This window comes from Aotus nancymaae, unplaced genomic scaffold (genome assembly GCF_030222135.1).
Source record: "Aotus nancymaae isolate 86718 unplaced genomic scaffold, 86718_ANA_hifiasm-v0.15.2.pri h1tg000065l, whole genome shotgun sequence".
Lineage (NCBI taxonomy): Eukaryota > Metazoa > Chordata > Mammalia > Primates > Aotidae > Aotus > Aotus nancymaae.
This window is the reverse complement of record NW_026988480.1, coordinates 9,290,784-9,296,720: the sequence shown is the minus strand read 5'-3', so window position 1 is coordinate 9,296,720 and position 5,937 is coordinate 9,290,784.

Genomic DNA, 5,937 nt, shown 5'->3' with positions numbered 1-5,937 from the left:
GCCCTGGCACCAGCTCTGAGCCTTTGCCCAGGTCACCTGGTGGGAGTGGGGCAGAGGGGGATGGGGTCAGCATGCTTAAGGTCAGGTGATGTGGAGGGAGAGGGGAGGATGCTCTCCAGGAAATGACCATGCTTATTTTGTCGAGCAGGGACCAACAACGTCCTGCCTGAACACACATCACACTCACACATTCCTCACGTGCACACACACTTATGCCCACACCACAGTCACACACACAATCATGAGACACACGCCACACAGATTCATATGCTGCACACACAACACACATGAACACCCACTCATTCACACACCCATATACCACACACACACACACCCCATCACCTCACAGCATGTACACACATATCCCATACGCACATCCCACACATTCGCGAACTGCACAACACACCCACAAAGGTACACTACTCATCAGCACACACACATAAACTCTCACAACACACAGATTGTATAAACCCCACCACATACCACAAACAGCACTGGAGGAAAATGAGAAAGCAGAGACCAGCAGAAAATAATGTAAATTAAACACCACTTCAAATCTTTCCGGGACCAGAAATGACCACAGATAAGTTTCATGTATTTTCCTCAAGACATTTTCTGTTAGGTTTTTCTTTTTATTTATTTATTTATTTTTATTTATTTTATTTATTTTTTGAGACGGAGTTTCGCTTTTGTTACCCAGGCTGGAATGCAATGGCACGATCTCGGCTCACCGCAACCTCTGCCTCCTGGGTTCAGGCAATTCTCCTGCCTCAGCCTCCTGAGTAGCTGGGATTACAGGCACGCGCCACCGTGCCCAGCTAATTTTTTTGTATTTTTTTTTTTAGTAGAGATGGGGTTTCACCATGTTGACCAGGATGGTCTCGATCTCTTGACCTTGTCATCCACCTGCCTCGGCCTCCCAAAGTGCTGGGATTACAGGCGTGAGCCACCGCGCCCAGCCCCTTTTTTTATTTTTAATACCAGAGACCTTCGAAGCTACTGCGAATGTTAGGTTTTTCAAAAATAAAATCAAATGAAAGTAAACTTGTTTTATTGACTTGAAAAAGGAAATGAATGGCAGATGAATGGATAAATGAAGTGTGATCTAGCCATACAACAGAGTACTATTTGGCCTTTAGAAGGAAGGAGGCCAGGCGCAGTGGCTCACACCTGTAATCCCAGCACTTTGGGAGGCCGAGACAAGTGGCTCACTTGAGGTCAGGAGTTCGAGACCAGCCTGGCAAACATGGTGAAACCCCGTCTCTACTAAAAATACAAAAATCAGCCAGGTGTGGTGGCGGGCGCCTGTAATCCCAGCTACTAGTGAGGCTGAGGCAGGAGAATCGCTTGAACCCAGGAGGCAGAGGTTGTAGCGAGCCGAGATGGTGCCATTGCACTCCAGCCTGGGTGACAAGAGCAAAACTACATCCAAAGGAAAAAAAAAAAGAAGACGGAAATTCTGACCCATACAACAATATGGATAGATCTTGGAGACATTATCAGTGAAATAAGCCAGATACCGAACGACAAATCCTATGTGATTCCACTTAAATGGGGTCCCTAGAGTACTCAAATTCATAGAGACAGAAAATGAAAAGGTGGGGGTAAGGAGAGGGAGACAAAAAAAGAGAAAGAAAGAGGGGAAAGAAAGAGAAAGCGGTGGCTGCCAGGAGCTTCAGGGAGGGAGAACGGATGGGGAGTGTTTAATGGGGATAGAGTTTTAGTGCGGAAAGATGAAGAAGTCCTGGAGCCGCGTGGTCTAAGACACGCCACTGAACATTTTAACATTTAGAAATTTAAATATTTTAACATTTAACTGAAGTGTTAAAATAGCATGGTTAAATGGCACTTGAAAGTGGTTAAAATGCTTTTTTTTTCTTTTTTTTTAAGATAGGGTCTCACTTGTCACCCAGTCTGGAGTGCAGTGGTGCAATCATGGCTCATTGCAGTCTCGACCTCCCAGGTGGCATGCACAGTCCCAGGAGAGCCATCCTCCCACCTCAGCCTCCACAGTACCTGGGACTATGCGTGTCACCACAAACGGCTAATTTTTGTATTTTTTTTTAAATATAGAGATAGGGTTTCACCATGTTGCCCAGGTTGGTCTAGAATTTCTGGGCTCAAGCAGTTAGCCTGCTGCGGCCTCTCAAAGTGCTGTGCTGGGATTACAGGCATAAGTCATTACACCCAACCTAAAATGCTTGATCTGATGCTGTGTGCTTTTTTTTTTTTTTTTTTTTGAGACGGAGTTTCGCTCTTGTTACCCAGGCTGGAGTGCAATTGCGCGATCTCGGCTCACCGCAACCTCCGCCTCCTGGGTTCAGGCAATTCTCCTGCCTCAGCCTCCTAAGTAGCTGGGATTACAGGCACGCACCACCATGCCCAGCAAATTTTTTGTATTTTTAGTAGAGACGGGGTTTCACCATGTTGACCAGGATGGTCTCGATCTCTTGACCTCGTGATCCACCCACCTCGGCCTCCCAAAGTGCTGGGATTACAGGCGTGAGCCACCACGCCCGGCCCTGTGTGCTTTTTTAAAATTGCAATTAAATGAGCAAACAAAAGCAACAGGAGATGGAAAGTTGTGTCCTGATCAGTGGGAAGGTGGAAAACAGAGGAAGGTCAGAGGCACCCCTTCCTGGAATCTCCTTCATCACCCTTTCTTCGATGACAAGTCCTCTGCTCGTGTCTCTGGAGAGGGGTCAACCCGGCATTGCGGCTGCCTCCCGGACAAAGGCGACTCATCGACGATGATGCCGTTATTTCAGTATCTGTCCAGCAGGGGGAGCCAAGTGTCCGGGAATGGCTCCCTTGGGCTCGCTTCTCAAGCCCGACCCTCCCAAGGTTTAGCCTCAGAAGGAGCAGAGCCGGATCCCAAACCTCACCTTGTTCTGTGCTCAGGCCCCGGTCCGCACATGTGGGCACCGGGCAGAAGGATTACCTCCAGGGAGGGTGAAGGCCGAGCTGCCATGTGTTCCTCTGATCTAGTAGGAACACCAGAATGTTATTTCTTCCTCTTAGAAGAGGCCACTTGAGTGTGGAGGCCACTTGATTAGCCAGGCGTGGTGGCGCGCACCTGCTACGCGGGAGGCTGAGGCAGAGGAATCGCTTGAACCCGGGAGGCAGAGTTTGCAGTGAGCCGAGATCGAGCCACAGCATTCCAGCCTGATGACAGAGCAAGACTCCGTCTCAACAACATCATCATCATCAACAACAACAACAACAAAGGCCACTTGAGTGTCAAGAAAATGTTCTCTTAAAACTATTTAAGAGTAAGCGGAATCACAGAATAAATCAGGATAATGGTGTATCAGGGCTTGACCAGGAGAGAGACTACACCATAATCTGAATGGGGAAGTTTGGCATAAAGAATTATGGACCCGGTGCGGTGGCTCACACCTGTAATTCCAGCACTTTGGGAGGCCGAGGCAGGCAGATCACGACGTCAGGAGTTCGAGACCAGCCTGACCAACATGATGAAACCTCGTCTCTACTAAAAATACAAAAATTAGCCAGGCATGGTGGCATGCACCTGTATGTAATTCCAGCTACTCAGGAGGCTGAGGCAGGAGAGTCGCTTGAACCTGGGAGTTGCAATGAGCTGAGATCATCCCACTGTACTCCAGCCTGGGTGACAGAGCAAGACTCAGCCGCCAAAAAAAAAAAATATGAACCACAAGAGGAGATTCCTGAGAGGATCTCAGTGCACACAGGACCCCAGACATAGGAGTGGTGTGGGTCCAGCATCCACCGAGGAACAAGTAGGGAGATGGGCGCTGTCCAGGGCACACCCCACTGTCAATCTCATTTATAGGGGAAGACCCTCCACACACAGGGTTAGCGGGATGCACCGTGGAGGAGGGAGGTCCCTCTCTGCCACAGCTCAGCTCCTCACAGCCTGTGTTAAGCCCACCTGCCCTGCAGCACTGGCAGAGAGAGGAAAAGCAAGGGCCCTGCCTTAGAGGGACACAGGGGACGGTAGACACAGTGCCCCGGGAGTTTGCCGGGGCATGGTTGGTTCCATGGAGGAGAGGTGTTGGATGCAGCTCTGTAGGATGGCCAGGGCTTCCCAGCTGCAGAGCTAGGGTGGGGAGTCCAGGAAAGGGAGTGTTGTTCCCTGTGCAGGCTTTGGGGAACTGCCTGGCCCCTCCCACCTGCCAACCCCATCCCACAGTTCCAGCTCTCGCACGCAAGCTGTGTGCACCCACCTTTGGGGCTGTGGGACTGAGTGGGGACTAAGACTCTCTGGGAGAGAGCTGTAGGGCCGAGTTCTGTGCGGGATGTGGGTGGACACCCAGGCCTGGACCATTCTCTTGGATTGTCTTGGCTGGTGTAGGGTGTGTGTGGGGGAGCCAGCCCCTGCTGCCCTGGTTGGCTTATTTTATGACCCCTGGCCTGTGGGCGGAAGGGCTGGCTGTGGGCACCATCAGTCTCACTGGGGGCTCTGTGGCCACCTCTGCACCAGCTGTCTACCCTCTCAGGCAGAAGGCAGGACAAATGACCAATTTTAATTAATTTTGACTCATTTGAATTAATTCTGGCTGTAATCAGAATTTCTTCAGCAAAAAAGCACAGAAGGTTCTGCTCCCAAATAAGGATCTTAACGAAATAAAGTGGGTTTTTCTAAGCTAGGAGAAGGTCAGGTCAGCTCCTGGGAAGGTGGCAGTACCAACGGCTCAGAGGAGTGGAGGGCCTATCCATGTGGGAGCCTGGGCCTGTGCCCCAGCCTCAGGCCAGCATGCGCCCCAGGGGGTGGTGAGTGGGGCCTGGAGGGCAGAGAGGTGCCTCTAGCTGGGACTCAGAAGTTCTGACGAGAGACAATTCTGAAGACACCATCAAGTGTCCACGGGAGCCAGGGCCTGTGCTAAGGGCCAAGGGTGACAGAGGCGACCCATCTGGCTAAGTGACCTGTGGCTGGAGGAACCGAGGCCCTCCCTCCCCTCAGGGACCCCAGCACTCTTTGAGGCCAGGACTTTGGGGTTGCCAGTCTCCTGCCCTCGGTTTGCTTGTGGCTTGGTCCTTTGTGTGTGATGTGTCTCTCTGTGTGCAGTTGCCACACCCTTGTCTCTTCTCACACACACTCTCCCAGGCTCACAGTCACAAACACACCTCATCTCAGATCTACAAACTCACACATGCCACACACACAGCATACATCACACACTCCATGCACACACACGCACCTACACATACACCCCACATGCACACCACACTCGCAGTCACATACTCCATGAACATAACACACACACACACACACACACACACACACACACACACACACACACACCCCAACCTCCTTCAGCACTTTCCTGACCCTTGGAGACCTGGCTTCTAGATATGTCTCTCCTCAAAGGTCCCCTCCCTGCCCGGAGTGTGGCTTTGTACTCTGGCCTATTTTTGGCCAGGGCACACATAGCCCACCCCCAGGTCCACCTTCCTCCAGTCTACCCCAACCCCCCCCAGCCCATCATCAGCCCGTGCTTCACCCTCACCTTAGCTCTCTCCCCGGTCTACCCCCACACTCTGCCCCACAGCCTGGACGGAAGTTCCCCAAGTCCCTCCAGCCTGCACCCCAGCCTGCCATCAGTCGGCCCCCACCCTCACCCCAGCCTGTCCCTACAGTCTGCCCTCAAAACGCTCCTTTGCAGCTCAGCACCGCTGATCCACTCTCAGAGCCCATCAGCCCGCACCCTACCTTACCCTAGCTTGTCCCCAGCTCGCAACCCAGCCCTTGCCTCACTCTCACCCCCGCTGAGATTCCAGCCCAGACTCCAGCCCCGCTCCGTCCCACCCGGCGCGCCTGCAGGGCCTACATCCCACTTCTGGAGGCGTCGGGGCACGGCCGGAGGCGTGGTCTGGGGGGCGCGGCCTGGGGGCGGAACCCCTGAGGCCCCGCCCCGCCCCGCCCCATCCCGGCGTCCCCCCAGCCGCGCCCCC